Source organism: Pleurodeles waltl, chromosome 7, assembly GCF_031143425.1.
Source record: "Pleurodeles waltl isolate 20211129_DDA chromosome 7, aPleWal1.hap1.20221129, whole genome shotgun sequence".
Lineage (NCBI taxonomy): Eukaryota > Metazoa > Chordata > Amphibia > Caudata > Salamandridae > Pleurodeles > Pleurodeles waltl.
The window spans coordinates 98468358-98491802 of NC_090446.1; the positions used below are offsets into that span (position 1 = coordinate 98468358).

Here is a 23445-nt window from a genome sequence, read left to right on the forward strand (position 1 = left end):
TGCACTCCTGGTTGCAAAAAGTGGTCACAAAACTTCAATAGTGGTTCCAAAATGGACCCTATACTAGAGACAATCGATCGTCCCATTGGGGGCAGAACGCCTTTTGGAATTTTTGGAAGACATAAGAAATATGGGGTTCATGGATGACGTCTGTCCAGAAAATCAGCCTCCATACAGGTAATCCAGTCAGATGATCCAGCTTCCTCAATCATAGGGCATATCTGTTGTTGAAGACACACTGTGGGATCCTGTTGTATCAGGTCATAGTAGGACATACCACTTAATAGGTTAGAAATTCATGTCTCTATGTCTATGTCTGTGTCTAGAATGATCAGAATTGTCAGCTGGTGTGATGGTGATTGCATCATCTTGGGTCAAAGTATCCAAAGCCTCTCTTTCTCTCTTGGAAAGGTTGATGAACGGACATTTAGGGTGGAGCCTCCCCACATAATTTAGGATGAGTTTTTCAAAGGTCAAAATCTCGCATGGTGTCATATTAGCAGAAGGAGTAAAAGTGGATGGATGCTTGAGTCCTGTGTCCTCTGTTGGATTAGTTGGAGGCCTGTCCTGAAAGAAAGCACGCAGTCTAATCTTTCTGAAAAATTGAAAAAGTTCACAGTTTAGTCTGACAGGATCCTCCTTAGGGTGGGCACAAAGCCAAGACCCTTATTAAGGGCTTGATGTTCAATGTTGATGAGCAGTCTGGTTGACAAGTTGAGCACTAAGTCATCTTAGATTGTGCTTTCCCGTGACTCCTTGTTACCATCTGGGGCTCCTCCTTTCCTTTGGACTCGTCTGCCTCTTCCTCTGTGCCTGCCTCTTCCTCTGCCCTGATGTCTGCCTAAAAAAGGAATGTATGGTGTAGAGGGTGCTGTTTTTAGGAAGGGTACTCTGGTTGCCATAGTGGAAGTTATTGGAACAGAAAAGGGACCACATTAAAGTGGTGCCCTGGATTAGTCCTCCATTCCTCATCGATGCTCCAGCCGTCCAATGACGAACTGTTACTGTAGGTTCTGTGTTTCCTACTTGATCCTACAGATTTGTCTGATGATCGAGATTGGGCATCTTCATGGTAGTCTTCTTTCATGTATGGGTATACTTTGTCCCTGCTAAATTTGGTGATATCCTACTGTAGTTTTCTAATTTTCTGCTGAGTAAGGTATTCTTCACTCTTGTTAATTTCAGCATTAATTTCTGCAAGAAGAACCTTATATGCAGTGAGTGACAATGTTGTCCTTAGTGTACTCTCAACCATGTTAATTTGGATGGTAATGGTCTTGGCCAATCTCTTAGACATGTTAATAACTAGCACGAGCCAATCGCTAGTGCACTTCTATGCATCTGAGCCCAATCCTTCCTGAACACCAGGTTTTGGAGAATGATTTGTGAGACATTAGTCACTATAAGGCCATTAGGGTCAATATTGGCCTGCAGATACTCGGTCATTATCATGTCCTGAAGCACTGTCTTAATCAGTTCTCTTTTCAAGGAGGACAGTTTGTCCCAGTCTATCATCACCTAGGATGGAGGCAGTCTGTAGAAAGGCGTTAACATCATCGTCAAAGCTCAGACCTTTAAGGTCTGACTTGATGATCAAAAAAAGAGGACACTGGTAAGTGTCTCGAGAGAAAGGCCCGTAGCTGAGCAGCTGTACAATTAATAACAATGGAAATGGGCCTGGGAGATATTGGTGGTCCAGTGTGCGGTCTTCTAAACTACGACAAACCAAAGCAACAGAATACTCTGTTCTGTAATTTAAATTATTCAGATCCGATTAGGGGAGTACTGCCAGGTCACCCAAGGCACACAGCTATTTAGAAGCAAGAGCAATTCTCCCTTCAGAAATATGAGTATTTGGGGATTTTGTTTAGGTAAATCATCTTTATTTGAAAACAATAAACAGTAAAACAAAGAAGAACAATAGACACAATCATCAAAGATAAATTAAGCTTATCAATTATAACTAATAAGAGAAAGCTGTTTAACATTTTTAAGAGTATTAGGGAATAAAAAAGCTAAGGGGAGGGGAAAGGAGGAAAAACAATAAGAACACCTATGTAAGATAGCTATATTCATTATAATATGAAAGAGAATAATAATTTGTAAATCATCTAATAGTCATTAACATTGAAAAAGAATGACAGAGAATTAAATATATTGCGGAGGTTTAAAGTTTTCAGACAAAATATTATTCGCTCCTTTATGAATAACAGCATCCAAAAAAGAAGTTAACGGTAACCAGTATAAATCTCGGTTAGCAGTAGGACAATATAATGAAGCACAGGTCCTGCCTAACCTGTGATAGTGGCAGAAGCTATTCTACCACACTTTATAAGATTTATTGGATGCAGATTTCCATTTAAGGATGATTTTTTGAAAGGCTAGGACTATCATTAAATCCAATAACTTTAAATTAGAAAAGCATGAGTTAATGTTCTCAGACAGGCTACTTAGAAAAGCATCAAGGGAAGTAATTTGGAGTGCAGATGGAAAATGGAGGAAAGTTGGGATCAAACTTTCTCCCATAACACAACAGTGAAACAGTAGATGCATAAGGTCTCCATAAGGGTGAGGACATGACCAACACTAGGCATTTGAGGTGAAAAATTTAGCAATGCTAGAAGGGGTATAATAAATTCTATGATATAAAAAGAACAATGATTTTGAAGTAGAGGCCGTTCTGGATATTTTATGTATTCTATCCCATATTTTATTCCAGAAGGAGATATTTCAGTTCCATCTCAAATCAAATTCCCTTTGGAGTTCGACCTTAGTTTTAAGTCTTGACATTATAGGAGAACGAAGAAGTTCATAAATGGGCTTTTAGGATAGAAGTAAGAATACAAGAAAGAGAGGATTGAGATGAAGAAGGAATAACTGGTAACGAATACAAACTATCAAGAACAATATTTATAAGAAGAAGATATCTAGGTTAAAAAAAGAAGCAGGAGAATTAAATGTGTACTGGAATTGTGAGAAAGAAAGAGGAATACCATTAGGAATCAAATCTTCTACCCATACTATATCTTTTCGTCTCCAAGATTTCCAAAATAAGGATTTGGTATTAAGAATGATGAAGTTATTATACCAGAGAGAGAGGAATGTAAGAAAGAGGTACGAGATTTAATCTGAGTTTCAAAATAAGGTTTTAATAAGTTACAAGTAAGTTTAGGAAGTGGAGAGGATGTAATTGAGGTATTAGAGGAAAAGGATAACACTTCTCTGGAGGAGAATGGAAGAAGAAAATGGTGTTCAATATCTAACCACATTAGGGCAAATGGGGAATGCACCCGCAAAATCCATCACAAAGCTTGTTTTAAACAGAATGCTTTTTTATATAACTGGAAGTCTGGAAAATCAACTCCACCTTCTTGCTTAGTCTTTCTCAGAACACCAAGAGAGAGATGAGATTTTGTATTATTCCAAAAACAATTAGATAAACAGGAGTCTCAAGGGCTAGAATAAATAAGATGGGGGAAAAGGGTCAATCCCGATGAACACCACGCCGTAAAGGAAAATAATGAAAACGTTTACCATTGAGTAGGACCAATGGCTTAGGAGAATGATAAAGAAAAGAACTAAGAGAGTTGAAGCGAGGGCCTTAACCATGCAAAGATGGAGATTTTAATAAAAAGGACCAATCTATATGATCATACTCTGTATCTATAGAAACTGCTGCGAGGGAATATGAGAGAGCGGAAGCTTTATTTAAAACATTGAAAAATAATCTAGAGGTATTAGATGCTAATGTACCTTTGATAAATCCAGACTGCTCCTTACCTACCATTACTGGTACAAAGGGGTCTAGTCGCAATGCTAGTAATTTGGGAAAGATTTTGCAATCAACATTAACCAAAGAAATTGGTCTATAATTTTTACATAGAGATTAATCTTTGCCTTCCTTATGAATCAGACAAATAATAACTTCCTGAAACTACCAGTATCTGAAAGTACCAGTATTACCACTAGCTGATCCAGAATTTGCAAAGAATTGAAAAAGCTGTAAGAGTATGGGCTGCAGAATCTTAGAAAAGTGTAGAAAAAACTCAACTGTAAAACCATCCGGCCCTGGAGTCTTGCCCTTCTTAAGAGATTGGAGAGTGTGAAGGATTTCTTTTGAGGAGACATCTGTTTCTAAGGAAGAAAAGTCTACTGTGCCATGGACAGGATTTGTAATGTTCTTTAAGTATTAATCAGTTTGAGATATGGGGGCCCGTGATTCAGGAGTGTAAAGAGTTTCATAGGACTTAAACTCATTCAAAATATCACCATTCTTAAAAACTAATTTCCCTGTATCAGTTGTTGTAGAGTTAAGTTTGTTCCGTTATTTCCAAATCTTTAGGTAATTAGCCAAAAGGTTACTGACTTTATTATGACCACCATAATAATGAGCACTACTACGAAATAATACAGAAGATGCCCTATCCGTAGAAATTGTATTTAAATTGCAGTTTTGCCCAAATAGATTCTGATAAAACCAGTGCAGAAGAAGAGGAATAATATTGGTGCTCTAGGGCCTTAATGTTAGCCAGGAGAGATTGATGTTGTTTGTTATAAAAAAAAAAAATTGGGAAACAAAATCATTAATATGACCACGGGCAGCAACTTTGAAAGCATCCAATAGTAACTGAGCAGAGATATCAGAGTTAGCATGAATAATCATTAGAAAAAAACATCAGCAAAAGATTAAAGGAAGAGGAAAAGGCAGGATCAAGAAAGAGTGAATTATTGAATCTCCAATTGTCAGAGCTGGGATGGACCGGGAGTAAATCAAAATCTGTAATAACAGGAGCACGACCAGAAATGACTATGGGCTCACTAGTAGAACCAATAAGGTTTTGGGAAAGCGTTTTAGACAGAAACATATGATCTAATCTAGACAAAGGACCCTGGGGGTAGAGAAAAAAGGAAAACTCTCTGTTGGTAGGGTTACATAGTCTCCAAGAGTCCACAAGGAAATGTTGAGTAATAAGTGACTGAAATTGTTTATGCATTTTGTGGGGTATACATTTAACTAGAGATTGATGGTCTATGAGAGAATCAATTATTTGATTACAATCACCCCCAAAAATAAATAATTTATCATCATATTGCAAACACTTTTTGGTAATATAAGGCCAGAATAAGGAATCTGATTGTGTAGGACCAAACATTACCAATTGTTAAGGGTACATCATTAACCAATGTTTCAACAAACAATCACCTGCCTTCTAAATCGGACTTCTGCAATATAAGGCTGAGTTTAAGTTTCTTATGACATAAAAGTATTACTCCATTTTTCTTTGCAACAGCAGGAGACACAAAAACAGAACCCACCCATCCTCATTTAAGTCTCAATGCTTCAGGTTCAGACTGGTGAATTTCTTGAAGGAGAACAAAATCAGAATCATATTTAGCTAAAAGTGAGAAAATTCTCTGTTGTTTTATCGGGTTAAGAAAATCTTTGACATTTCATGAAACAACTCTGAGTGGTACAGCACACAAGTATAAATATACAAGCGAGGTCTTCAGGAAAAACAAATGTTGAAGAAATTGTGAAACTATGTAAGGATAAGAAAAGAGAAAAAGAATAGAGAAAGAAAAGGGAGGAAGAAGAAAGGAAGAATGTTAGAAAAGAAGAGACAGTACATGTCAAGCATTGACAACTTTAAAACATACCTGGTAAGGATGGACAATAAGGTAGGGTCGATGACAGCACAGGGTGAAGACGGCACAGAGAGGGAGCAGGACACATCAACAGACAAATGGTACAGAAATGGGAACAATACAATAGATGCCATGAACCTGTGAAAAATAAAAGATGTTAATATCTGCAAAGTAAAGGCAAGTACAATTACATAACATAAGAAGAATTATGCAAAATATATCAAATAAGAGATATATACTGGAAAAAAGTTGTTGAAAATATAGAATAGTAGTAATTTTGTGGAGGGGCCTGATTTATCCATAAAGCTGGTAATATGAAGGCGAAGAAAGTTTCTAAAATCTGCAGGAGACATATAGGAACATGTCTTATTCTGGTAAGTCACTTTGAAAAGGCAGGGGAGAAACAAGCCAAAGTGAGCCCCTAAAGAGCGCAGTTGTGGATGAAGATTCAGAGATTCTTTTAGCCTGGCTGCTGTGGCTTTTGAGACATTCTGAAAGATGAAAATTTCCCTGCCAAAGAAGTTGCTTCTTAGATTTTGCTCCATAGAGAATCTTTAATAAATTGGTGAATTCAAAAAAGAAGACGATCACTCCTCTGGCTTTCAGTTAGGAATAATAGTGTTGAGGGCGCTGTCCTAATCGATGAGCTCTTTGAATATTCAGGACAGTAGAGGATGGCAAACCTACTAATGAAAGGAAGCAAAGAAGGAGATTAGGTCAGTTCCTTCAAGACCATCTGGTATGCCGTAAACATGAAGGTTATTATGTTGATTTCTATTTTCCAAGTCTTGTGCTTTCAGATTTGCCACTTCCTCGTCCAACACAGAGATCTTGGTTGTCTCATCCTGTACATCATTAACTTGTTGTTCCAATTCTGATACTCACATTTACATTTGGGACCATTTATCATCCAGATTTTGCATCCTAGTATTGGTTTCCTCATCAAATGTAACGGAGTGCACCTATTTCATCCAACAGAAGTAACAGTGAAATGGGTGAAGTCGATTTAACAGGAGAAGGGCGTTTGACTTTAAAAATAGCGGAAACTTTTTTTTTTGAGGATGTTAATTGATGAGAAAGGCTGGTGGATTCATTTACTCGTCCCGTAGGATGTATATATCCACTTGAATAGACAGTGCTTCTAAGTCAACACAACACAATAGAGTAAATCAACAAGATTAACTGCAGAATTTCCAAAGGTCAGAAGAGGCACTGCAGAAGGAGAATGTTGAAATAAATTCTAAAACACAATATGTTTGAGGTACAAATTACCCTCACACTGAAGAAGATGTTGACTTGATACAGAGAAAATCCTTTAAATCTTTAAGTTACAGCCAGTAATATTGAAATAATGCCAAAAGTAAGAGGTCCGATACAAAGCAAGTGTATTACGTAAAAGTAGACTTCTGTACTGCTCGGAGTGTAAAAATTCTAAAGTCAAACCTGTTCAAAGTACAAAGTATTCATTGTTGTGTGAGAAGCGCTCGTTTAATTCAAAATGGCCACTGCAATGAGGGAAACATGAGCAGGCATGACAAAAACCTTTAAATGAATATAGGCGGTTGTTGAACGTACGTCCGTGCTCACCCGAAGTCCCAGAATGATGGCAGCTTTTCATTTCCATGATTGAGAGGAAAAAATGTCTCTGTTGTCGGAGAAAAGAATCCGATGACACACAGAGCTCAGTTTTCAGGCAGACATACCTACCAGGAGGTCAAGCTCCGCCACTATTTGGAGATCTTAAAAGGTGTCCTTTTTCAATATCAAAATTGCCAGTATCTGCGCAGGACCTCTATGATAGAGCACCCTTCAGATTCCTAGTACTCATGGATTCGCACAAGCGCCTGCTGTTCTTGGCAGCGCTGTCACATTGGAGGCACCTATTGGTATGCCACCATATCATAATTATTAGTGGTGCACAAGATCACACACACAGAATCAGAGTGACCTTGCAATTGTTTTGGTTTGATTGACTTCAGATTACCAGATGGAGTCTTGGTATTACTTTTTCAATGTTAAAGATAATTTGCAACATCCTTTAATGACTATCCTGTCATTGACTTATGTTATGATGCTGCATATTCAAGTTTTGCAGCTGCTCAACGGCTCACGATTTTCCAAGGGTCTGTGTCTTACTTTGTGAGGGTAAGACTACTGCTCTGTGCTTGTCTCATCCCATGTCAAAGAGCTGTGATAGCATGTGTGTGGCGTTTCTCACCAGAAATGTTTATACACAAAGTGTGTGCATGTGGACATTAACTATTTTTGATACGAGTTCTGTACACTAATAATGAAAAATTGTTTTCACAATGTTTCCTATGCTTGTGTTCCAATTTCAGGTCACCTACATTGGGAAGTCCACACATTAATGTAAGTTACACCTACATGACACATCCCGATACTGAGAGCATACTTACTCTTTTTTTAGTGAGGACTAGGTGTTTTTACCTCTCTTTTATCCTGAAGAAATGTTGTTCGATCCACAGTGACGCCCAAGGCTTGAAACATGTCGACCAACACTCTGTAGTATTTAAATACACAGATTCACATAGGGTGGGTAGGGGCAGTAATTTCCATAATTTTCTTCCCTGTTTTTGTTTTTAACCTTGACATAGGCACTTCAGGTTCGAATAAAGTACAACTTCATTGCCTATAGTCAATTTTAACTTCATATTTTCCAGTCCTTCACCACATCGAACTATAGGTTTCAGAATATTTCTGTAGGTTTCAACTGCACCTTTTTCAAAAGGCCTCTGGCAAAGAGCCCCCTTGTGGGTCCTGTCGGGCACTACAGGGCCAGCTGGACGAGGAGCAGGTGCGATGATGAAGCATGCCACTAATTGGTGGGTGAGGGATCTTGCTACTACTCACAGAGTGTGTCTTGAGTGACCTGGCAGTACTCCCCTAATTGGGTCCAAGTAATTTAAATTATGGAACAGTGTACTCTGTTGTTTTGGTTTGTTGTAGTTTGGGAGACCATACACTGGACCGCCAATGTCTCCCAGACCCTCCTTTTTTCTTAGTACTCATCATATCAACATGCGACAGAGAACACGGTGGGCTGTAGCCCCTCAACCAGTTAAATATTACATGTGGATGGTGCATTCTGGGCAGTGATTAGCCCTGTGAGACCTGGACACCTCCCAATCAAGCTTCAGGAGCAACCACAGCACGGAGACCACCCTCCTCGCTGCCACAGATGACATTCTCTCACTCCTCAATTGCAGTCATACAGCATCTCTCATCCTACTGGACCTATGGCCTCTTTCAACACGGTCTCACACCTCACCCTCTGCTCCAGGATCCACGCAGCTGGCATCAGTGGAAAGGCCCTACGTTCCTTCCTTTCTGGCAGAACACAGAGACATACGGACATCCGCAGCGGAGTTCCACAGGGCTCCTCCCTGAGTCCCACACTCTTCAACATCTACATGGGCCCGCTCACATCCATCATCAGGGACTATGGGCTGAACATCATCTTCTACGCCGACGATACCCAGATGATCATCTCACTGTCTGAAAACCCCACTACTGCCAAGAAGAATTTCCACAACGAGATGGAAGCCGTTGCCGCCTGGATGAAGGACAGCTACCTCAAGCTCAATCCTGGCAAGATCGAGATCCTCATCCTGGGACCATCCACATCAGCCTGGGACAACTCCTGGTGGCCATCGACCCTCAGCACCCCTCCCACCCCAACAAACCATGCAGGCAACCTCAGCTTCATCCTGGACTCATTTATCACCATGATCCCCCTCCCCCAAGTCAACTCAGTTGCGTCCTCCTGCTTTCACACACCAACTTCTTTGGAAGATCCACAAATGGATCCCAAAGGACTGCCGGAAAACTCTAACTCATGCCCTGGTTACCTGCAGACTTGACTATGGCAATGCCCTCTATGCCAGTACCACCCAGAAGAACCTGAAGAAACTACAGCACATCCAAAACGCCTCCGCCAGACTCATTGTGGACATTCCCCACCACAAACATATCTCCAATTACCTAAGAGACCTCCACTGGCTTCCTATTGAGAAAAGAATTAACGTCAAGCTCCTATTCCATGCTCACAAGGTCCTCCACAACCTAGGACCTACCTACCCCAACCACCTCATCACCTTCTACTCCCCCATCAAACCTCTCCACTACCCTCAACAAGCACTATCCACCGTACCCCGCATACGGAAGACCTCAGCTGGTGGAAGATCTTTCACCTACCTCGCAGCAAAGAGCTGGAACACCCTGCCCCTGCACCTCAGGCAGTCACCATCATTCCCTCAATTCAGGGAGGACCTTAAAACCTGGCTCTTCAACTGAAGCTGAGAGAAAAAACACCCTTAGTGCCTTGAGACCCTTACGGGGGAGTAGTTGCACTTTATAACTCCTGGTTTGATTTGAGACCCACAGGAGTATTTGTTCTTTGAAGTTTGGAGACACAATCCCATTCTAGTGCATATAAAGTTGCAACTAAAAAGGCAGAATAGCGGCAGCCATTGAAGCTAATACGAATTGCAACATTATAACAGTATTTTAGTGTTGCACTGTTGCATTTGTTCTCCAACCCCTCCTTCTTGCCTGTAACTAAACTGTTTTGCGGAGATTGCTCAGCAGACCTGGATGACTCATTGCGTCCAGGATGCTGACCTGTGGGTCAGGGTGGCACTTAGTGTCATTGCTGTATAAAGCCATGGTGGCGGATGTTGCCCGTCGGCCTTTGCTGACTCAGCTGGCATGGGACTCTGATATAGGTGATCAGCTTTCTGACATGAATTCTATGTCATGACCGGAGGCGGGGATTAGGCTTTATTTTCTTCACTTAATTAAAAACAGCAGCATTAAACAAGTAAGCAAATGCCCAAACTACTGTTCCCAGCAGACAGCAGAAAAGTAAAGAAACAACATCAACAAAGGACTTCCTTTTATCCAATCGGCAGTCGTCCAACGTCTGACGAGCCCAACTCCACATCTTCCCTCCCTCTTTCTTCACTGCTCCCGATTCAGATAAGTCGCATTTTTTCATTACTTTACTCTGTTTTTCCTATATCGTTAATTTCAAAGCTAGTTTATATAAATTCTCCAGCCGGGGGAATGCTGTTGTTTCCTTCACGGCTCATTGCAGCACGGCTCCGCGCACGGTGTGGTCTTCCGACCGCTAGAGGGCTAGTGCATCACTGGCATTCCAGGAATTACACGCCTTGCACGTTCGACCCCGGAGGCAATTGCGCGTCAGTTTCACATAGTTTACATAGGGATCCTGACGCATGCACGCCATTTGACTCCGGGAAATCCTTCTCTCTAATCCCCACGTCGGAAAAAACGGTGGGAGCTGTCAGTTCTCAGAGCCAGCCTGAAGCCTGGCACCCGAGGGGTAAGGCTCATTTCTCCACACAAGAACGTGGCCCAGGCTTCGGAGTTGGCGCGATCAGCCCCTCCGCCCCTCAAAATATTCTGGGGGAAGTGCGTACCGATTGAGTTTGGTTCAATTTTGAGCCCCTGGTGCTACAGTATCCTGCTAATCATCACCCCTATTACCCTCAAGTCACTGCAAGTGGCTAGTAGTTCCCGTGGGGCCACATTGGTTCAACATGGCGGAGAAACGTCGTTTGGAAGATACCTCAGGGGAGTATATGGAGGAGGATCAGATATCCTACCTCCCTATCAAAGACAATTTCTGTCACATCATGGACACCTCAATCTATAAGGTTGTCACCCAACTCATGGCTCCCCTTGAGAAGAAAATAAATTTAATGGCGTCCAAATGCTCCCTTTCTTTGCTGGCTGAGGACCCTGCCAGATCCTCAGGCCCTTCTTCTCAGGGACGCGCGAGAAGCCCGGAACCAACGCGTAAGTGCACAGGGGAAGATGCCCTGGAGGCCTTTACATGCCTGAAAAGAGCCTGCTTGGAACAATCCCATGATCCTGACTCCCACCTCGACAAACCCATTGATTCCCTGTGCTCTTGGAGGGTCCTGCGCCCTTTCCATCTAAAAACCCCGGACCGGATGAGATCCCTATGGATGATATACTTGATCCCGACGATCTGGTTCACCCACAGTCGGCGGAGTGGCTGCCTGCACCCAAGGTGGCCGCCTATGTGGCAGGTCGTCTTTGTAAATCGCTGGATAAAGAAGTCCGGAACTGCCTTAAAGCAGAATGTGCTCGCCCTTCTCTCCAGGATAAGGCAGCCCTGACTCCTGAGATTGACACCAACATGGCGACGTTCCTGGGGAAGTTTATCAAGGATCCCAAAAAAGGGATCGACTGGTCCTGGCCAGCCTCCCAGGACAAACTTCAAGACGTGGTTGGCCCACTCACAAAAATTTTGGACATGGCGGAGGACGCCAGAGCTTCGGGATCCCTTATATCCCCTGATGTCTTGTCAGGTTGGGCTCAGCGGGAGATAATCCTGCTGGGCAATGCCAACTGCGCTCTTTCTGCAGAAAGACGACGGTCCCTTCTGATGAAGGTGCACCCCAAACTGGGGGAACTGGCTTCTTCGGAGGCAGGCCCTGTCGCCCAATGCGGCCTCTTTGGAGAGCCCTTCATCAGGGAACTCAGTAAATTTGTTTCTACCTTCACATCCTTGGACAAAGCCCAGGCCTCTATCAAGAAGGTCTTTTCTTCCCGGGTTTTCACCTTGGCCAGTTGAGGAAGGGGGCGCTCAATTGGCCGTGCAACCCAGAATGCCTCCAGAGGACGAGGACAATAGCAGGATACATCCCGCTTTGGTTCTTTCTATCCGACCCACCGATACCCCTGGCCCTGAGGATCTAGAGGCACCGGCAGAGGCAACCTCCATGCCTTCAAAACACAACAAGGTGAGTTTTTACCTGGTATGGGATGTGCTTTGGGGGGCAGATTGGTGCTCTTTTATTGCAATTGGGCAAACCTCAGTTCTGACGCATGGGTTCTACAGACCACAGAGGGTCAGTCAGTCATAAATTCTTTTATTTGGCTTAAACTGTAAAAGTATAAAAATAATAAAATATACAAAGTTCGATATAAAAGCCTATACATAAGCAGACAATTATCCCACATACAATTCTAATGGGATTCAAATCCTTACAATGACATAAAGTGCAATTTCCAATTTAAAGTGCTCTACATTTTACATTTGGCCACTTAATACCTTGGCAGAATTTCCAGATTTCCATCAACCAATTTAAAAACAATCTATTTGTGCCATTTCAAATTCTTTGTTTGCCTTTACTCCCTACGGTATACCCGACACTGTAAGTTCAGTTAAGACCCCTCTTAATCCTATTAGAAATTGGCCTAGCGCACAAGTTACATTCAAAACTCTCATGTCTATTAGTAGCCTAAGTGCTTGATCACGATTAATAATATTATATTCCTTAAAAACTGGTTTTAAAAACTTCTTAAGCACCTCTAAAAACCAATAGCAATCCAAAAGTAGGTGTTGCATGCTGAATTTCTGTTGTAAGCCACATGCGCATAAACCCTGAGTATCCTTGAGAAATGATTTTGCTTTAGGGTCCATATAGCCTGGATTCAGCCCAATTCGGAATTTTAACACTGCGTCCCTTAATCTTTGGTTAGGTAGAGCCTCAATATAGGGAAAATGTTCCTGGTTCCTCCATCCCCCTACCATAGACTGAGTTGATATTTTACACTCTAAATACTTCAGATCTATTTCTCTTGCCCTTTCCTTCACTATTGTTCGTAAATTTTGTTTCAGGATCTGTGCACCGCGCCACTGATTACCGGGTAAGCCTAGGAGAACACAGATCTTCTCTAACCGTCCTCTCGCTTGTAGCGCCCAACACAATTCACTTGTTGTTATTTCTTTTTTACACAATCTCGCGATCTTACAAATCCTTTCCTTTATAGACCTAACTCCGTCATATCCATTATCACTACATCGTCAGCATATAATAGGCAGGAAACATGTACACCATCCATTTTTGGGCTTAGGTCTTTAACCTCCTGCTGCAACCCGAGAAAATCTGACAAAAATAATGTAAGTAAGTGCCAACACACAACCTTGGCGCAAACCTTTCTTTATAATGCTCTTTTTTGACAGTGAGCCACTCATGTCTAAAATTACTTGGGCCCAATTTTGTGAATGCAGACCCTGAAGGAGATATAAAAAATCCAAATCAATCCCTATCCGTCTTAGCATGTTCCATAGCAAATTCCTATCTATCAAATCAAATGCGGCACGAAAATCCACAAAACAGCAGAACAGGCTTCCTCGCATTTCCATTGATTTTTTTTGCTAAAGACCACAAACTAAAACAGTGGTCGATTGTCGAGTGCCCTTCCTCAAATCCGCCTTGTTTTACAGGTATCAAATCATTTTCCTCTGCCCATTCTTTAATTAACCCCTGCAATATCTTTGTGAATACCTTTTCACCTACGTCTAATAAACTTACCAGCTGATAATTTTGTGGTTGTATTGGGTCCTCCTTTTTATGGATCGGTCTTATCATGGCTCCCTTCCAATACTCTGGAAAACAGCCGTAATCAAGAATTTTAGAAAATGTATCATTGAAAAATGTAGTCCACCAATCAATGTTTTTTTTTGTTATTATTATAGCTGGGAGATTATCTGTGCTGGCCGCTTTAGTTAATTTAAGTGCTACAATAGTTTATTTTATTTTTTGTGGGGCAAAAGCTAATCTCATATTCTCACCCATCTTCCTGATGACACAATATCCTTCCTCAGTATCGATACCATCATATACGGTAGACAGATATTTATACCAATCCTCTTCTCCAACCAAACGCCTCATGGTTTCTGATACTTTCCCCTCCCTTACCTACTGCCAGTAGCCCCTAATATTCCTTGTTCTTATCACTTCGATCATTGTGTCCCAATTTTTACCAATATATTCCCGTTTCTTCTGTGTTATAAATGTTTTATAACTCTGTTTTGCCTGACAGAGCTGCACTTCTGTGTCGATAGTCGGTCTTTTACTAAATTCCCTTTCTAATCTTCAAATCTTTTACTTTTTGCACCTACATTCCCAATTAAACCATACTTTACTATTATTAATCTTATATGGTTCTCCCTTCATTTTTCCCACTTGCTGTTTTTTTTATTTTGTTTTTAGGCAGTCCTCCAATAACGCAATGCCCCTATTATAACTTTTAAACACATCTCTTGGATCTTCCTCCATTGTAAGGTTTGGATAATTGACTATCAATTCATTACATGCTTCTAGACTACTTTCTGTAAGACAGGTCGTTATTCTACGAGGGTACTCAACTAGCGCTATCAATGCCTTTTCTCTCTGATTTTAACAGTTGGTCGTATTGTTAATCAAAGTGGCCAATGATCACTGCCCTCTATATGCTCAACTTCAAAGTCCTGCACTTCTCCAAAGGACCAAGCATTTACAAAAGCATAATCAATGGGGCAAATCTGGTTGCCTTTTCGAAAAGTTTGTTTTGCCGGGCGATCCTTCTTCAGACAACCATTTAGACAGAACATACCTTGGGATCTTAAGGTTCTTACTAAGGACAAATCACGTGCAGAACATTCTACTTTTGGGAAAATGCTATTTGGAATTTATGCAACAACCAGTAGCTCCTTATACAGTTTATCAATACTATTGGGATTAAGTTTGTGATTAAAATCTCCCAACATTAGGGTCAAGTATCCTGGTTTACCAATACTTAATAATTCCAGATCTTCCTCAAACAGACCCCGCTGAATGTCATAATCATACATATTCCCCAGTTGTATATATACATTAATTATTATTAACCGTTTAGCACCTCCAATTGTATTATAGAGATCCACCTGGCGTGCCAAAAGGCAACGACATTTAGTTTTTATCTCTATAAACGTATTCACTATTCTTGTTGAGGCTAAGGTTATTAGGCCCCCTGATGGGCGACCTAATCCTTCCCGTGTTGCTCCCCTGAAGAGTCTCATGAAACCATCTACTGGATCAGGTTCGTCGCACAACCAAGTTTCCTGGAAACACATTATATCACACTTTCCAAACTCTCCTTTAAATAGGTCTTGTTTTAAATGCTTTTCATAACCTCCCATATTCCAGGAGAAAATGAAATGGCTGTGCGATGGGCTTACCTCCTAGTCCACGACACTCAATTCGCCCCTCCTCTAATTAATACGAGGGTTTGCAAGGGGCTCATGGCAATTCCTCCACTGTGGGTCATTATTTTCAGTAACAACAGTTACACTTAAACTGCCATTATTTCCATCCATGCATCTTCTTCGATTGTTATTGTATAATAAATTACACTGCACTTGATTAGGGAACAGACCTGCATGATACGTAAGGACCCTCCCACCTTGAGTCTCACACCCTAACTCACTTTGTTGTACTAGTCTTATACACTCTTTCCCTAACTCTGCCTCTGCTTGCAGTACCAGACATCTAATGCATTCAGAGTAGAAGAGTGCTTTAGTCACCTCTTCCCCCTCTGTGCTTAATATAAATCCTATTTGCTTTATATCGTCTGACTCAATTTCACATAGACTTGGACACCGGGCCACAACTTCTAGAAGTCGGGTACGATTCAGAGGTTTTAACTTTCTACGCCTTTTCCTGCCAATCTCTCTTCCCCATGGTGCTAGATAGAACCACCTACATTTACTTCCGCTAGGGCTCTTCCACTCCCTCTTTTCCTCGGGACCTTTAGGTTCCATTACTTCCATCTCCACAGCCGTTCTATGAGTAACTTCCTTTCTTTTTCCTTGCTGTCTAACTTCTCTGTTTGTTACAATAGGTACTTTTTGTAACGTGGACCCTTGCTCTAGGGCTGCTACTTCCCACTCTTGTCCTCGGTCTGTCCTTGGGGTATTGGCCTGGGCTACTTTCCCTCGCTCCCTACTGAAGTTTTCCTCCCAACGTTTCTTTGTTTACTTTGCTTACTTTGCTCCCTACATTGGAGTTTATAGTGACAACTATTGAACCCATAACCCTTTCTCCCCCTCCTACGATTCCTCTTTATTACCAGCATTGGTTGTTTGGAAACATATACTGACGGTTGTTCTAATGTCTGTATTTTATCTGTTTCCCCTCCTTCATTACTGGGTCCCCGGGTATCATGGGTATCTATTTCTTGATCTTTTTTCTAGCACAGGACGTACTAGGGTTGGCGTACTGCTATTAATACATTTTAACTCCGCTGTTATCTCTTGTAATTGATTTTTATGTACTTTCTTCAGACTATTGCTTGCAGTCAGTACTTCCAAGATTGCCTGCAAAGTCTTCTGCATTAGGAACATTACCTCTAGTAGTGACTCAGCTGGTACAGCAGTAGTATCAAAAACAGATGCAGATTGTTTGCCCAAAATAGGTGACAACAACAATATATCCAACTTTTACTACCTTCTGCAACTCTCCCCTCAGCCCCCCCAAAAAAACCTCCCCTCTTTCCAAAGCCAGCGGTATCATCTCCTCAGAGTATATACTATCCCTTTCTTGGGATGAGATGCAGGGGGATGGCGATTGCCTAGGCTCCAGCAAACCCTCACACCCACCCCCTCCTCTGACCTCCTCTCCAATAACAAGTCCTCCGTTTGCGATGAGTCTGAGATCGGGGACTCATTCCTCCTAAATTGTTTGCTTTCACTCTGATTGGCATCAAACATATTACACCCCTTTGATAACTGTAACTGTGATGTGTGGTGTTTTTTTTTAAAGTATTGCCCCAAAAAATCTCTAATTGATGCTCCGAGAGGGGTTCCTGAGGATCTTTCATGGTTATCCCTAACAGCTCTATCCGCTCTATTATCTCTCGAAGTTTCCCCCTGTCCAAATGAATGAAGTACTTTCTCCCCACCTCCTTCTTGATTTCCAAACGGCGATGACCCTAGAGGCGGGTATTCCTCCATGAACTCCTTTGCTTTGGGGCCTGATTTTAATCCCTTTTTTCCACCACCACCACGTGATCTCGCCTTACTCGCCGGCATACTGTGTTCTATAGATGCTATATACAATATATGTACTATAAACAAAATATATATATATGTGTATCAAGTGGTATCAAGTAGTATATATCACTCTTTAGGGCGATACTCTCCATGCAAGACCACAAAAAGACACAGGGACAGACTACACCCTAGGCTTAAACTTGCCAATCTGTGTGGTACTTAGTTGAACATTTCAGGAGTCATTGCCGAGATATTGCGAGATGTAATTGTAGCTCTTCTGGAGGAAAATTTCCCAAGGTCTACTTTCTTAAATTCTTAGGTTCTTAAGTTCTTAGACAACATGCGATGAACACACAGAGCCCACAGGAAAGAGGGGAGAGTCAAACCCCTGCGGGGGACAAGCCGCACTGGTCTAATACCAGCCACCTCTGCCCCACCACTGGGGGAGCTTCAGCACTAGCTGCTTCCAACAAACTCTGTTCCGGGAGCCTCCCTCCGCTCAAAGTATTAAAGAACTAATATAACCTGAGCACCACAGGGACCTACTGGACCAACAGACAAAAACGTATTCTGCCCGGGTTAGAATATTTTCTCCTCCGTATTTTTCCAGGGCAGGTCCTTGTGGGAGGATACTAACTCCTCCAATTATGATGGATTTAGTAGTTTACTAGTTTAGTAATTTAAATGTTTAAAAATTTAATAAATAAAGTTTTTTTTTTCCTGCACCTTTTTTCTGCACCTTCAGCATCTTGCTGCACCTTGCTGCTTGGTGATACGGCGGGGGCAGAGGGGGGCCAGAGAGACACAAAAAGACACAGAAAGGCCTTACTCAGAGGCAGAAGCAGTGGCAGAAGCAAAGGTCACCAAGGTCACCAACTCAACTCCACAGGGCCCCACGGGCTTCCAGTAGTCTCCAATAGCCAAGCCACGCTCAGACCTCGAACCTCGCTTGGCGATGCCACTATTTTAACTTTAACTTAACTTTAATGTCGACAGCCCGGTAGCCAGTAACTCAAAAGATGCTTTTAAATCCTACTGCGGCTTCATGGGCGCAGCTAAGGTCCATCAGTTGTGGCACGGTCGGATGGCCTCTCCGACGGCTTCTACCTGGCCCCCCGGCCCCTGGCTTCCTGCTCCTGCCGGGCCGCAGACCCTCCGTTGGGTCAATAAGCAACGGACCACACTGCAGACCGTGAGACTCCTCCTCAGCGTCCTCCCGTTGCGCACGCTCACCAACGCCGGAAGTGCTTACCCCGTCCTCAAGGGACACTTCTGTTCACTGACCATAGAGGTATTTCACATAGAGTTTTACGATTCCTCCATACAGGTAAGGAGGTCTCGTCTGCTGACTTTTTCTTCAACACAGATGCGTCTTATCAATGCAGAAATCCTCAATCCCTTGGAGAAGCAAGCTATCGTTCCCACTTTTCCCCATCCTTTGGGGTTCATCAGCAATCAATCAATCAATCAATCAGGAATTTGTAAAGCGCACTACTCACCCGTGAGTAGCATCTTTTTAGTGGAGAAAAGAGACTGGGTTATTGTCCTTTGATCAACCTGAAAGAATTCAATGAGTGGGTTGTGTTCCGATATTTCAAAATGGAGGGCATCCACCTTTTTCGAGATCTCCTCCAAGTCAATGACTGGCTGGTACGGCTCAGTCTGAAGGACACATATCTAACGGTTCCCATCTTTCCGCCCCACCTTCGCTTCATTCAATTCCAATGGAGAGGGCAAACTTTTGAATTCTCCTCTCTTCCGTTTGGTCTCTCTTCTGCTTCTTGTTGGTTCACCAAGCTCCTCCGGCCAGTAGTGGAGTTTCTTCAGTCCAGAGGCATCAGGCTTATAATATATCTGGACAACATTCTCCTGATGGACCAATGTCCCTGCCGTCTCTCTTTTCACCTTTAGTCAACTGTCCATCTTTTGGAATTCCTAGATTTTGTTATCAACGAAACAAAGTCAGTTCTCACTCCAACCCAGTCCCTCCAATTTCTGGGTTTTGTGGTGGATTCTGTCAGAGCCACACTCAGTCTCCCGACCCGAAAGCTGTCCAAAATTCGACATGAACTCAGATGGACTCTGAACAAGGGCACAACTTCCCTTCGCAATCTGGCTCGTATTGTAGGCCTGCTTTCCTCGTCCATCCAGGTGATTTTTCCAGGCCCTCTCCACTATTGGGCCCTTCAATGACTAAAGATTTCCCATCTGCAGAAGGGCCTCACTTATTCTCACGTGGTTTCCGTCTCGGACGAGGCCAACGAGGAAATCCAATTGTGGATTACTCACATGGAGGCATGGAACGGTTGCACCATTTTCGGTTCTCAACTGGATTTGGTCATCTAATCCCACATCAGCGCCTCTGGTTGGGGCATGCGCTGTGGGGAGTTTGTCACAGGCGGAGTGTGGTCTTCAGATGAACGCTCCCTTTACATCAATCACCTGGAACACCGGGCGGGCGGGCTCTTTTGCGGTGCGGTGCGGTGCTGGACGAAGGACAAACCGCGATGCTGTGTCTTGCTGAAAATGGCCAATGTGGCGGCGGAGCGTTACATCAACCATCTGGGGGGCACCCGCTCGAAGGCTCTGTCCGATCTAGTGAGATCCTTGTGTGAGTATCGTCTCACCCACCAGATTTCAGTGGTGGGCGAACACCTCTCGGGAACATCCAATCAAGTGGCAGATTGGCACTCTCATCATTGACACAACGCAGGCCTATGGAAGCTGCATGTACCAGTGTTTCAAGCGACCCAGACCTGATGGGGTCCCTTCTTGGTGGATCTTTTTGCGTCTTGCCTGGATCATCAACTTGAAAAGTATTACATTTGTAGCCTGGATCCTGGAGTGATAGCCACAGACGCATTCCTACAGGATTGGTCCCAAGAACAGGGTTATGCTTTTACCCCCTTTGCAATGATAATGAGGGTATTATCCCAACTCCAGAGACAGCAGGCGGATCTGTCGCTGATCACGCTGATGTGGAAATCTCAAGCCTGGTTTCGAGTTCTGATGGAACTTTCTTGGGATTTTCCAATCTATCCACCTCTGCTTCCAGATCTCCTTCTCTGTCTGTCGGGTCTTCCCCACCCTCTCATAGAGAGGGGTGGACTCAACTTGATGGCTTGGATGATTACCAGAAATGTTGGAAGATCCCGGGGCTTTCGCCAACAGCTGCCGCCCACCTAGCCAGAGCCTGGTCGGGGAGTACAGACAAGAGGTACAAATCTGCATTGAATCGTTGGTTGGGTTGGTGTCTTCAATGACGCTTAGATCCCATGGGGGCAGGTGCTGTCCATATAATAAATTTTTTGGCATCCCTCACTTTAGAAGGGATGGCTTATAGATTGATAAATACCTTCCGTTCCGTCATATCTGCGGGTCATTGCCCGATTGAAGGTTCTCCTGCAGGGCAACACCCCATGGTTTGCAAACTTTTGAGGGGCATTGAACTGTCCCTACCCTCCCCCCCAACCTCAGTACTCTTCCCTCTGGGATGTTAATAAGGTTTTGACTCTCTTCCGGAATTGGCGTCTAATAAACACCTTTCCAGGAAGCAACTCTCTGCCAAACTGGCGACTCTTCTTTGCCTGCTATCCTGTTGTAGGGTCTCGGATGTCGGGTCATTAGACTTAACAGGTAGAGTGTTTACTCCGGACGGGGTCACATTTCATATTCATAGACATACTAAATCTAGCTCTTGTGTCATCTCTTATCCGCGATTCCTACAGGCTCCTCAACTATGCGTACTCAAAACGATTAAGGCTTATGAAGCCATGACTAATGACCTTAGGCCATATGGAGAAAATCAACTTTTCATTGCTCTAACGAAACCCTATAAAGCGGTGGCTTCTCCTATGATCACTAGGTGGGTTAGATGGGTGATGAGTAAAGCAGGGATAGATGTATCTATTTTGGGACGCATTCCGCAAGAGCCACAATGGCATCTAAGGCTTGGACCTTGGGGGCACGTTTGGAAGATTTTCTTAGGGCAGAGGACTGCTCCTCTGATTCCACCTTCAAGAACTTCTACTTTAGACCAATTCAAACAGTGGCCTCGCTAGTGGTCGATAAGCTTTAAACTAGCCTAATCCTCGCCACCGGTCCTGACATAGAATGAAAAATGTCCTATCTATCGTAACGGAAACTTTAATTTCTACTAAGGACACGGAGGCAAAGATTAGTCCCTCCCTTTCCTCTTGATACAAGGACCTGCCCTATTTCAGGTGGGTAAACTGTCTTGTAAGTCCTATATCCACAACAGACAATGGGGGTCATTCTGACCTTGGCGGACGGCGGAGGCCGTCCGCCAAGGTACCGCCGTCAGAACACCGCACCGCGGTCGAAAGACCGCGGCGGTGATTCTGACATTTGCCCTGGGCTGGCGGGCAGCCGCCAAAAGACCGCCCGCCAGCCCAGGGCAAATCAACCTTCCCACTAGGATGCCGGCTCAGAATTGAGCCGGCGGAGTGGGAAGGTGCGACGGGTGCAGTTGCACCCATCGCATATTTCAGTGTCTGCTGGGCAGACACAGAAATACTTTTTGGGGCCCTCTTACGGGGGCCCCTGCCGTGCCCATGCCATTGGCATGGGCACGGCAGGGGCCCCCAGGGGCCCCCAGGGGCCCCGCGGCACCCCCTACCGCCATCCTGTTCATGGCGGGAGAGCCGCCATGAACAGGATGGCGGTAGGGGGTGTCAGAATCCCCATGGCGACGGAGCGTGCTCCGCCGCCATGGAGGATTCAGACGGGCAGCGGAAAGTCGGCGGTACACCGCCGACTTTCCGTTTCTGGCCGCGGCTGAACCGCCGCGGTCAGAATGCCCAGCGGTGCACCGCCAGCCTGTTGGCGGTGCTACCGCCGACCTCCGCCATGGCGGTAATTACCGCCATGGTCAGAATGACCCCCAATGTATTTTAAACTGTTGTTATTTTTATACAAATGTATGTTTGCTTCTAAAGCCGTTATGTTAAGATTTTACAGTTTGGTTTGGATTGTTTGAGACAATATATTAGTAAGATTTAATATTAACCATTCGGTTCTTGGCAGGCACGGAGACTTCAAAACAGGAGTAATGAAATTTGACCTAGATAGTGGTCGCAGGAAGAAAGAGGAAGGGAAGACGCGGAGTTGGACTTGTCAGACGTTGGACGACTGCTGATTGGATGAAAAGGAAGTCCTTTGTTGATGTTGTTTTTTTACATTTCTGCTGTCTGCTGGGAAAAGTAGTTTGGATGTTTGCTTACTTGTTTAATGCTGCTGTTTTGAATAAAGTGAAGAAAGTAAAGCCTAATCCTCGCCTCCGTGTCCTTAATAGAATTGAAACTTTCTGTTATGATAGCTAGGAAATTTTTCATTGTGCCTTTATATGTGCCCTGACAAGGACTGTCTCTAATAATGCCAGTTTTAATTTGAATCATTTTAACTTTCTCCACTGTACCCTGTCTTTCAGCCGTACATCTTGGGATCGCACCTCTGCTTGTCCTTGCTGTGGCTTTGTAGGGATGTACTTTTTGCATATGACCTAGGGTTGCCCATGGGTGCGAGCCTACTGGGTTCTGGTGGTGGATAAACTTGCCCTCATCACGGCGATGCAGGGTACTCTTACACTGCTCTTCTGCCTGCTGGGGAACATTGGTAGGTCCAAGGGGCGGAAAATGACATACAAGTTTTTGCCACTGGCCTTGGTGTTTGCCAGGTGGCTGTGGCTATCTCCTGGATAGGGCAGGGGGCCCTGTTGTCTGAACTCTGGGGAAGGGATGTGGCTGACTGGTTGTTGCTGGAGGAACTCCATATGAAACACAGCAGAAAGGATGACCAGCTTCAGGATGACTTGGATGCATCGGTGGCCCTGTGTGAAACTTTTATGACCCCGACGGGCCGCATTTAAGGGATGAGGGTACTGATACACAATTGTAGAGGTGTTGATG

At 43.5% G+C, this 23445-nt stretch overlaps 1 long non-coding RNA gene across 2 annotated transcripts in view; it reads left to right on the forward strand.

The window, feature by feature from the left end:
* Window positions 1-22808, forward strand: part of LOC138303757 (uncharacterized) — a 123653-nt gene extending 100845 nt beyond the window's left edge. For both annotated transcript variants that reach the window (XR_011205442.1, XR_011205443.1), the window contains exon 4: window positions 22565-22808. This is a non-coding gene — a long non-coding RNA (uncharacterized lncRNA). The remainder of the gene's footprint in view (window positions 1-22564) is intronic.
* The last annotated feature ends 637 nt before the right edge of the window (window positions 22809-23445 follow it).